Genomic DNA, 12099 nt, shown 5'->3' on the forward strand with positions numbered 1-12099 from the left:
TTGGTTCCTCCCCCTGGGCGGAGCATCCCACAATGGGATGATGTAATTTTATCAGTCCTGCAGTGACACTCAATGGCCCATTAACAGAAGATGGCCCCTGGAGGGCGTTATCAGGGCTGAGCCATGGAAGAGATAAAGAACACTGCCCCACCTGTTGATAACAGTTTATGGAGATGGTGACTGAAAACACTTTTGGTTACATCTGACACTGTAACCTGAAACAGTGAGACAATCCCTGCTCGAGGTGGGGGGTGAACACCACCCCCCTTACCCAAACTGGCTCAGGTGTAAAACCCCCACCCTGGGAAGGCCAAGCACACAGGGGACAATGTCACACTTGCCCCACCCCGAGGGAGATGTCTGTCCCTGTCACTCCCTTACTTTCTCTCATGTTTATCTTTCTTTCCATGTCTCTCTCTACCTCATATTTACTGTTCAATAAAATCCACCTTGGATTTGGTCTCGTTAGCACCTTAAATGGGGCAGAGGCATCTCTCTAACAATTTTATTAACCAGATTGTGACATTATTTTGGCACAGTGAGTTCAGGGCACTGCTGTCTGACCCCAAGTGCCTTTGACAACAGCATGGTTCCCTCCTCTGAGGAGGTTCTGCCTCTTCCTGGAAGAACTCTTGGAAACTTGGATGCAGCTTCCTCTGAGTGACTTTTGGAACAATTTATCAGGAAAATGGCTGTTGTGGGTAGCCAGTGTAAAGAAAATATTTTGTTTTCCTTCCCTGAAAAGTTTGTTAAAAATCACTGGAGGAAAGGAAGCAAATGATACCAGCGAGACTGACAAGGTTCATTCACCCCAAGGTGAGGATCACAAGGCTTCTAAAAGTCCTACAAGAAGCCAAGCTCAAGAAGCTAAATTGCTGAATACCTCCAGAATTCACATCTTTTGAGGGCCTTGCCAAATGTGAGAATAATTTTATCTTGCTACCTGTTACCTTTGTGACAGCTCCACAGAGCTTTCCCTTCCTTTTAATAATCTGTATTGGGCTAAATGTCCACTTTTCTTTTATTGGAACCTTCCAGCAGCTGAGCTGGAGTTGTGCTGGAACTGGGGAAATTTGAAATTGCCACAGAATTACTTCTATTGTCAGTTTATTAATGTTTGCTATTTGTGTTTTCGTCACAAGTGGCTTGTGGGAAGAGCAAATATTCCTCAAGGCATTTTTTGTAGGGTTAAGTTTGATTTCTGGCAAGTTTGTTTCATCTGGTCCCCAGGGGATGCTCGAGGGGTCTCTGTGCCTCTCGCCCTGGGGGATGCTTGAGAGGGGCTTGGATGGTTTGTCCCTTTCCTGGTCACGCCAGGCCATTCCTGAGGAGTTGTCTCTCTCCCGGTCACCCCAAGCCATTCCCCAGGGGGTCTCCATCGTTCTCACCCCTGTGCCAGGGGAGTGCTCCAGGGAGTCTCTCTCCCTCTCAGCCCAGGGGGTGCTCAGGGGTTGAAACAGGGTATTTTCCAGTGTAAATTTAACAGGGTAGAAATCCATTTGGATTTAGGTGAAATGTGCTGATTTGAAGAGATAGTAGCTTGCTAGCATAGGCAAAATATGCTGTTTCGTCTGCTAGCTCTGCTGCAGAAACGCGGATGGAACATTGATCCCCACAAATCCTGTAAGGAGTTGTAGAGGCGGTGTGTTTATTGCAGTGCTGGACGCATGTGGGGATCGTTCCCCTTCAAAGGACATCCACACCTGTGTAAGAGACGGTCCCAAGTTCCCCTCATTTTTGCCTCACATTTGCCGCAATGGCAGAGACTGAGATCTTGGGGACTCTGATTGGAGTTCCAGCTTGGAGAGGTGGATGATTACTTTTGCAGGTGTGTTCTCTGTACCACCACAGACCACTGCTTCGAGCAGGGCCTGGCAAGGACCTGGCAAGGAGTGGCTTGTTCTATGCGCTTTCACCTTCTTCACGATACCTGCTCAACCCAGGGATTTTCCCACCTGATGAACTTTGGGGTAACTCTGGTGATCTCCCACAGAAGACCCCTCATCTGCCTCATGACCACTGTGACGGACGGAGATTGAAGCCCCTCCCAAGGACTGAGACTGAGACCCCCACCACAGGGAGGAGGGCTGGCCTGATCAATGCCAGATGTTTCCCAGGTGTGGTTGATGGACCATGAAAACAATGGCTCTTGCTCACAGCTGATAACATGACCTGTTCCTCCTTGGTGGCTTCAATGGACTTACTCTTCATTCTACCTGTTCCCCCTCAACGATTTCAATTAGCTTTCATTGTCTTTTGCCTGTTCCCCCCATTCGACAGTGGACTATAAAAGACCCCTGAGATAACCAAGATTTTGAGATTCTCTCCAATGCAACAAGACGGATCTGCATTGTTTGGACCAGTGAGGATTTCATCTACATTGGTAGCTAGAAGCCTCTTTCCCTTCCTTTTCTATCCTTTATTTCCTTTCTGTCCCCTCTATTGCATTTGCTGTTGGCACTCTATAATAAAGGTGCATTTCTTGTGATTAAACTGATGGTCCCCTGCTGTTTTCCTTTTTGCACTTTTGGAATCAGTAAACAAGCCATCATGACACCCCGCTCCTCCAAGAGGATCATGACACTCCCTCACGGGATTGGGATCTGCGGGCAGGGTCCCTTCGTACACCAACAGTTCCCAGATTCTGTCAGGACTTGCTTCCCTTTCCTTCTTCCCTCTGCTTCCAGCTGGGAATGTGCTGGGAAATGTCCAGCAAAGCCACCTTTGCTGCGTGCTGCAGGAGCCCACGGAGCTGCTGCACCTTGTTCCCTGCCCTGCACAGCTCCTTGGGAGGCACGGCAGGAGCAGCACCCTGGGAGCCTCGGGAATGCCCCTCTGGGATCCATGGCACACACTCCCAGCGGCTGGAATTCCAGTTCCCAGCCAGGAAAAGATGTCCCTGCCCTTGATGGAAAAGCTCTTAACAAGCAGCCAGAAGCCAAATGGAGAAAGATCTTACAGTGACATTTCACTGCCAGCCTTCATAACTTCACCTGTGGTTGTTTTAGCTCACGGATTGGGAATTAAATCAGGGCAGGGTCTTTGGTGGGAGCTGCCCTGGATCAAGGGAGACACTGAGAGAGAAACAGAGCATGTAAAGAGAGGTCTGAGAGAAAGGAGGACAAAAACACAATCACCTGAGACGGTGGCACTCTGAAAAGAGAACTGCAAATGACTGAAAAGGAATGGGATGGAAAGAAATAATTTTGTAACTTGTATTTCCCATCAAAACACAATTGCCTCCCTTTCTCACCAACCTCCTCCTGGTGTCATTCAGCCGGGATGTCAGAATGTTCTTCATTCTGAGTGGATGTTCCAGGCTGCAGCCACAAGGAAACAGGGAATGGGGATTTTCCTGCTCCTGGGGAGTTTGACATCCTCAGCCGAGGAGAGTAGAAGGCACCAGAAGGAAAGGACAGCTGGCTTCACCCTTCCTCAGGAATGAGGGGGTGGGGGGAAATCTCTCATCATGTCTGCAGCTGCTCCCACAGGGATGTGAGGGCTGATCCCAGAGCCCCAGGGGTCACATTCAGGGCAGCCCTCAGGGTATTCAGGGGCAGCGTGGGACCACCTGGATCTTGGAGCACCGAGCTGCCCCTGTGTTTGGAGGTGCCTGAGGAGGGCTGGGACAATGCCAGGGACATCCTGCAGTGACATCCCTACTGTCCTGCTCTGCTTGTACTCAGTCCCAAACCTGACCCTGATCCTGGTGTCAATCTCACTCCACATTTAGACACACTCACAGTTTCGTATTTAATCTCATCCCAGTGCCAGACTTGTCTAGCCCCAGACCCAATCCCAGCCCCAGCCCTAAAGCCAATCCCACATTTTGCCTTAAGCCCAGTCAGAGCTTCAATCCAAATCTCAGCCCCAAATCCAACCCCAGCCCCAATTCCAGCCAGTTCCTAAATCCTCAGCCCCAAACCAAATCCCAGGTTCAGCTCTTCTGGGGGTTTGGGGGTGTCTCTGCCCCTCTGACCCCGGTGATGTTTGGGTGGGTCACACCAGGGCTGAGAGGGACAGAGACCCCCCCGGCCTCCCCAGGGATGAGAAGGTCAAAGAGCTCCCCCAGCCCTGAGCACCCTCAGCGGTGAGAGGGACACAGAGCCCCTGGTCCCCAGCCCTGCACAAGCATTCCCTGAGGCCAGAGGGATGGAGACCCCCCGAGCATCCCCCAGGGCAAGGGGACAGAGACCCCCGAGCATCTCCTGGACTGAGAGGGACAGAGACCCCCTCGAGCACCTCCTGGAACAGGGGTGAGAGGGAGGGAGACCCCCCAGACATTCCCTGGGGTGAGAACAATGGAGACTCCCTGGGGAATGGCCTGGGGTGACAGGGACAGGGACACCCCTGGGGAATGGTCTGGGGTGACAGGGACAGGGACAACCCCCCCAGGCTCCACCCAAGCATCCCCCAGAGTGAGAGGCACAGAGATCCCTCAAGCATCCCCTGAGTACTGGACAAAGCAAACTTGCCAAAAGCAATCCTTGGATATACAGAATTTGGGAGGCCAAATTCTAATTTTGGCCATGGTCCCTGGACATGAAGGCCGGTTCTTTTCCAGAGGAATGAAGGAACAGTGTGCCAGTGTTTCCTGGGAGGATAAGAGGTGACCACCAGAGGCCAACCAGAGCTGCCAGATTTTGTTGTGAAGGATACCCTTGCATATAGGAATTTTTTAGGGAGAATACCAGTTTTGGCAATGAGCATCTGAAAAGTGGGACAGTTCTTTTCCATAGGAAGGAAAGCACGTGGCCCCAGTGCTGCAGGAGCTGATGAGAGGCAGCCCTTGACATCCCAAGATCAGCCAGACCTGTCAGGTGGCCCCTGGGAGGCCAAGCCTGACAGACCTGGTCCATGCTCCCCTCATCCCATGGAGCCCCACAGTGTCCCAATGGTCCCTTGCTTCCAGGAGGCCCTGAGGTGTCACAATGCCCCCTTGGTGACACCAGGCCCTGAAGGGTCAGAATGGTCTCCATGGTTCCATCAGGCCCCACAGAGTCATAATGATCTCTGGGTCCATGAAGTCCCGTGGTGTCACCATGGCCCCTTGGTTCCATGAGGTTCTGCAGTGTCACCATGGTGTCCTTGGACCTGCATTGTCACCATGGCCCCTTGGTTCCATGAGGCTTCCCTGTGTCACCGTGGTTGCTGTCAGAGGCTGGATGAGATCGATGTCCCGAGACACCCTGGGATGCTCGGAATGCCCGTGTGGGGCCAGGGCCGGGTCAGGCCTTGGTTTGTTGTGGGACAGAGCCCCTCCCCCGGCCCTGGCCTGGCAGAGCTGTTAGTCACACAGCAGGGGTGGTGCTGATTGGCTGAGCTGTCAATCAATCACAGAGCAGCTGGTGCCTACCCCGACTCTGATTGGGCAATCACCTGGCAGTCCCACCCCAGGGGCGGGCCCATGGAGGCCCAGGGGGTTAAAAGCCGGAGCATGAGGCCAGCCCATGGTCTGGATCCTGCCTTCTCCTGGGGTTCCTCTGTGGTGACGCTGGGACCTGAGCAGTTTGTGCTTCTCTGCGTCTTTATATAGATCTTCTGTCTTTCTGATATTCTCTGTTTCTCCTCTTTCTAATCCTACTTACCTGGAACTATTTTGGGTAACTTAGCATCTTAAGGGTTAAAGGTTTTTAGGTTAAATGGACTAAGTTAATGAAGTTAATGCTGTGATAAGAGTTTTATGGTGAAGTGGATGTTATATTAAACCCTTTGCCAAAGTTCCTTGATTGTCTATATTTTGCCAGTTACGTTTTGTGTCATTTTTACTTTTTAGCTCGTTTTTTTGAGCATGGTGCTGGTATCACCGAGGCTCTGGGTACAGTCCCTGTGTGGACCATTCACTAAAGAACTGGATTTGATGATCCTTGTGGGTCCCTTCCTACCAAGAATGGTCTTTGCCTCTGGCTATGTTGAGATTATGTGGTTGATGTTTCTCCTGTGCACCAAACTCAAGTAAAGGAACCTTTGGTGACCCCCAGCATTTCAGTGCTCTGGGGTGTTACCGCCCTGCAGGCTCACAATGGCCTCTTATTTCCATGAGACCCCACAGTGTCACACTGGCCCCTTGGTTCCATGGCCCCAACAGTGCCACAATGATCCCCTTGGTTCCACAACTTCCCACAGTGTCACCCCGGCCCCTTGGTTCCATGAGGATCTGCAGGGTCACACAGGTTTGTGACATTTGTCCTTGCTGCCCCTCACATCCCCCTGCCCCACAAACAGCCCCGAGCCACCCGTGAGGGACAGGCCCTGCTGTGCCAGGCTGGGCTCAGGGCTTGGCCTTTCTGCTTCCCCCAGCCAGCCCAGGCCTTGCTCAGCATTGCAGTTCCCTCTCTGAGCCTTGGGCTCCCTGCAATCCTGGCCTCAAGGATCTGCTCTCACCAGTCCCTGGGGAGCCTTTGGCAGTCCCTGCCCTCACTGGGGCCCAGGGATGCTCCAAGGGACTTGGAGTTTTGCTCCTGACTCCTTGAGCAGCTTCTTCAGCCTTCTCTCAGTGCCTGAGGGTTCTGGACTCAGTCCCAAATCCATGGTGGGGATCATCAAAATACAGAAAGCCCTCACGGGTGCTTTGTCTTCATTCAATCGTCTGCAAGTCTCCAGGGCTTGTGCAGCTGATTGGAGTCAGTTTGGAGTTCTTGTAAGGAGGAAGATTTCCAAGTGCACCTCATGACCTTTTTTTCTTCAATCAAATGTGTATTTTTTTATTTTCCAGTTCAGAGAAGAGTTGATAGAAGCATTCCCCAGGTGATCTTGATGCTGAAGGTCTCCTTAGGAGGTCTGGGCATGTAGAAGAATGAGTCCCCTGAGGGCTGACCCTATTTGGACAAGCTGCTCCTCACCCCCAGCCTCACCATGTCTGAAATCACCCACCTGGCACTGACATCCCTGTGCCCTGCAGCAGAACCTTGTCCCTGAGCTCTGCAGCTCCATGTCCCAGCCCATTGCACCGTGTCCCACCTGCTCTCCTCAGGGCTCTGCCTGCACACAGGCCCAGGAGAAGTTTTCCTCTTGGGAAAGAAAGAAGGGCAAAGCCTGAGCAGGTTTCCTAAACAACAAACCCCACTCAGGAGCCACCTGCTCAGTACAGGCTGCCTGGAATGGTGTCACCTTTCTACAAGGAACAGTGTGACCAGAAATGATCTCTGGAAGCAGAATTCTCTGAGTCTCCCAGCTGAATTCTCTGTCCCACTCCTTTCCCTGGATCTGTGTTTCAGATGGAAGCTGCTGGTGCCATCCTCACCTTTAACCTCCCTCTGGAATGCAAACAGGTGTTCCCAGGTGTGTTAAGCAGGATTTGCTCAATGTTTCCATAAATCTTTAGTGTCCCCCATGGAACGAAGGGGCCATTTTGGCACTGAGGGGGTGACGTGGAAGCAAGGAGACAATTGTGACCCTGGGGTCCCATGGAACCAAGGGGCCATGGTGACACAGCAGGGCCACGTGGATCCAGTGGTCCATTGTGACACTGGGGATCCAAGGAGACCATGGACACACCCCCAGAACCTCATGGAACCAAGGAGTCCATGGTGACCCAGCGGGGCTGCAAGGAGCCAATGGTCCATGGTGACACTGCCCATCCAAGGAGGCCATTTGGACACTGCAGAAGCTCATGGGGCGAGGTGGCCATTGTGACACTGAAGAACTTCATGACACCAAATATCCATGGGGACACAGCAGGGCATCATGGAACCCAGGAACCGCTGTTGGCAGTGCGGAAACTCCTGGAACCAGGGGCTGTTGTGGCACTGCAGCACCAACACAGCTGCTGCACCTTGTCCCCTGCCCTGCACAGCTCCTTGGGAGGCACGGCAGGAGCAGCACCCTGGGAGCCTCGGGAATGCCCCTCTGGGATCCATGGCACACACTGCCAGGGGCTGGAATTCCAGTTCCCAGCCAGGAAAAGATGTTCCTGCCCTTGAAGGCAAAGCTCTTATGGAAGAGCCAAAAGCAAAGTGCAGCAGGATCCTACAGTGACATTTCACTGCCAGCCTTCATAACTTCACCCATGGTTGTCGTAGCTCACGGATTGGGAATTAAATCAGGGCAGGGCCTTTGGTAGGCGCTGCCCTGGGTCAATGGAGACACTGAGAGAGAAACAGAGCAGGCAAAGGAAGGCAGGAGAGAAAGGAGGTGTTTGGTTTGGAATGACACGTGTCTGCTAAGGGAGGCAGGGGCCTCTCCTGAAATGGAAAAATGTAGACTCTTGCTTTCTGAATTGTTAAAAATTTGAAATTAAGGGGGGCTCTCAGGTAAAAATATGGGAGCAGGAATAGCAGTATTTTATCAGGGAAGAAAATAAAAAGATAAAATAAACAATGCAGTAAACGAAAACAACACTGACAGAGTCAGAATACATCCTGACACTCTGTTGGACAGGGTGTTGGCTGCAGTCCAATTGGAACTGTGGCTGCAGTCCTCCTGCAGTGTCAGGTGTGGTTCTGTTGGAGAAGTGATCCTGTAGAAAAGGGTGTCTTCTTCTGAAGAGGAAGAGGCAGCTGTTCCTCTGAGAAATCCAGCCCAGAAAAAGCTGTGTTGGTGGGCCAGAATCTCAAGACTAGATGCAGATAGGAATGCTTGGCTCCACCCTCTGGGCAGAGCATCTCACAATGGGATGTTACAGTTCTTATCAGTCATGCAGTGACATTCAATAGCCCATTATCAGCAGATGTCTCCCCTGAGGGGGGACTGATTGTGGAAGAGATAAGGAAAAACTGCCCACTTCACACAGGACAACTGCCATACAGATGGGAAATAGAACACATCTTGCTTTTCAGTCTGGGACAGGAGGTCACAAACAAAATCAGCTGAGAAGGCGGCACTCTGAAAAGCAAACCAGAACTGACAGAAAATGAATAGGACATAAATCAATAATTCCGATAGTTTTATTAATTATCAAAATAAATCAGCCCCACACAATCCTGATCCCACAACCTCAAATTTGGATCTTACTTCTCCCAGTCACCTCCCAACCCCATCTCACCCTAGAGGCTGTGGAATTGAGTAATTTTGGCATGGGACTGAGGTGGGAACCAGCCATTTTGAGGTGGGATTGAGCAATTTTGGGGTAAGATTGAGGGGTTTCAAGTGGGATTGAATCATTTTGAAGTGACAGAGCAATCCACCTTGGCTTTTGGAGTGCAAAGATATGGAGAATACTACCAGATATCCCCCAAGAACCCACAAATCCTCCAGAATATGTTCCCAAACCATAAATTCCACCTCAAATACCTGTTAAATGGTGGGACTTTTGATATCCCTGGTCAATACTCTTTTTAGTAATTTTTCAGGTGTTTTTAAGTGATTAAGATATATCAGAAGAAAATTAGGGCCAAACCAAAACCAGAGGGCCCTTGAGCATGCCCTGGGCACTGGACAAAACAAACTCTGCAGAAATCAAACTTAACCCTCCATAAAATGCCTTGAGGAAGATTTGCTCTTCCCACAAGTTACTTGTGATGGAAACACAAACAAATCCCAAACATTACTAAGCCAACAACAAGCAATTCTGTGGCAATTCCAAATTTCACCAGTTCCAGCACAGCTCCAACTCAGATGCTGGCAGGTTCCAAAAAAAGAAAAATGGAAATTTGGCCTGATACAGATTATTAAAAGGAAGGGAAAGCTCTGTGTAGCTGTTACAAAGGTGACAGGGACAAAGAAAATAATGATTCTCATATTTGGAAAAGCCCCCAAGCCTGTGAATTCAGGAGTTACTTCAGAATTTAGCTACTTGAGTTGGGCTTCTTGTAGGACTTTAGTAGCATTGTGTTCCTCACTGTGTGGTGAATGGTCCTTGTCAGTCTCACTGGTATCATTTGCTCCCTTTCCTTCAGTGATTTTAACAAACATTTCAGGGAAGGACAAGAAAATATTTTCTTTACACTGGCCATCCACAACAGCCATTTTCCTCATAAGTTCTCCCAAAAGTCACTCAGAGGAAGCTGCATCCAAGTTTCCAAGAGTTCCTCCAGAAAGAGCCACAAGCTCGTCAGAGGAGGGACCCATGCTGTTGTCAAAGGCACTTGGGGTCAGACAGCAGTGCCCTGAACTCACAGTGCAAAATAATGTCTCAATCTGGCTAAAAAAATTGTTAGAGAGATGCCTCTGCCCCATTTAAGGTGCTAACGAGACCAAATCCAAGGTGGATTTTATTGAACAGTAAATATGAGGTAGAGAGAGACATGGAAAGAAAGATAAACATGAGAGAAAGTAAGGGAGTGACAGGGACAGAGATCTCCCTCGGGGTGGGGCAAGTGTGACATTGTCCCCTGTGTGCGTGTCCTTCCCAGGGTGGGGGTTTTACACCTGAGCCAGTTTGGGTAAGGGGGGTGGTGTTCACCCCCCACCCCGAGCAGGGATTGCCTCACTGTTTCAGGTTACAGTGTCAGATGTAACCAAAAGTGTTTTCAGTCACCATCTCCATAAACTGTTATCAACAGGTGGGGCAGTGTTCTTTATCTCTTCCATGGCTCAGCCCTGATAACGCCCTCCAGGGGCCATCTTCTGTTAATGGGCCATTGAGTGTCACTGCAGGACTGATAAAATTACATCATCCCATTGTGGGATGCTCCGCCCAGGGGGAGGAACCAAGCATTCCTACCTGGATATAATCTCACCCTTGCAACACCACGACCACCTTGCCTACTGCATTCCCAGAGGACAAGAGCTCCATAACCACCACTGGACCTTCAGAGGAAGACCAGACCGTTCTACAGGATCACCACTTTGACAGAATCACCTTCATCACTCCAGCCAGACTGCAGCCATCATTTCATCAGACTGCTACCACCACCCTGACCAACGGGGTGTCAGGTTATATCCTGACTCTGTCCGATTAAGCCACTGTTTCTGTATCATTGCCTTGATCTTAATTTTCTTAATCAATTGTGATTCTGGCTTAGACTCTCTCCCTGGTTTGCCTTCCACCCAGGACAATACTGAATGTGCTCATCCCTTGTTTTCCTCCCAAAACAGAATTTCCCATCGCCAGCCCTTTGCCAGATGGAGGAGAAGGCTGTGAGGAAGAGGAAGGAGCCCTGGGACACCGAGGCAGGTGAGGAAGAAGTCAGTGCCCCTTTCCCCCTCTCTCCTGTTCCATCTCCCGGCCCAGCCTGGCCCCCGGCTGCAGGACAGCCCCGCTGCCGACGCTCTGCTGACGGGGACGCACTGGGGGGATCTCCTTACCCTTCCTTGTGGCACGGAGGCAAATCCCATCCTCTCCTTGTCCTTTCTACCCCAGAGCAGGAGCTGAGGATGGAGACCAGGGAGGACAAATCTCTGCAGCACAACCTCATGGAAGAAGCCGATTTGAGCAACTCCACAGCGCAAGAATCCAACAGGGAGGAAAAGCCCCAGAGATCCCACAGGAGGAGGGGCTGCAAACCCAGCCCAGGGTGCTCTGAGGAGGAAAGGCCCACTCTGGGTCAGGAAGGTGGGCAGAGCTTCAGCCAGAGCTCGGAGCTGGTGCTCCCTGAGAAGCTTCACGATGGGGAGAAGCCCCACAAGTGCTTGGAGTGTGGGAAGAGCTTCAGGCAGAGCACCAATCTGAAACGACATCAGATGGTCCACACTGGGGAATGGCCCTACGAGTGTGGGGAGTGTGGGAAGGGCTTCAGCTGGAGCTCAGACCTCATCATCCACCAACGCATCCACACTGGGGAGAGGCCCTACGAGTGTCCTGAGTGTCAGAAGAGGTTTCACACCAGCTCCAATCTCTTTGTACATCAGAGGATTCACACGGATGAGAGGCCCTTCCGCTGCCCTGACTGCGGGAAGGGCTTCAAGCAAAACTCCACCTTTGTCACCCACCGGCGCATCCACACTGGGGAGAGGCCCTACGAGTGTCCCCAGTGTGGGAAGAGCTTCACCCAGAGCTCTCACTTGACCAGACACCAACGGAGCCACCGGTGATGGAAGTCCTGTGAGTGCCCCAACTGCAGGAGGACCTTCGTGCGCCACTCCAGCTTAACCCCCCATTGAAGAACCCACATTGGGAAGAGCCCTGGTGATCCCTGTTACCTGTGATCCATGCTGGGAAGATACCTGTAACTTCTCCTGCCCCTGCCAATGACCTTATGTGGGATTGAAAACATGAGG

At 51.2% G+C, this 12099-nt stretch overlaps 1 protein-coding gene across 1 annotated transcript in view; it reads right to left on the bottom strand.

The window, feature by feature from the left end:
- The window catches only part of LOC140680874 (uncharacterized), a 989054-nt gene that overhangs the window by 605632 nt on the left and 371323 nt on the right, over nt 1–12099 (bottom strand). The window lies entirely within an intron of this gene.

Source organism: Taeniopygia guttata, chromosome 30 (assembly GCF_048771995.1).
Source record: "Taeniopygia guttata chromosome 30, bTaeGut7.mat, whole genome shotgun sequence".
NCBI lineage: Eukaryota > Metazoa > Chordata > Aves > Passeriformes > Estrildidae > Taeniopygia > Taeniopygia guttata.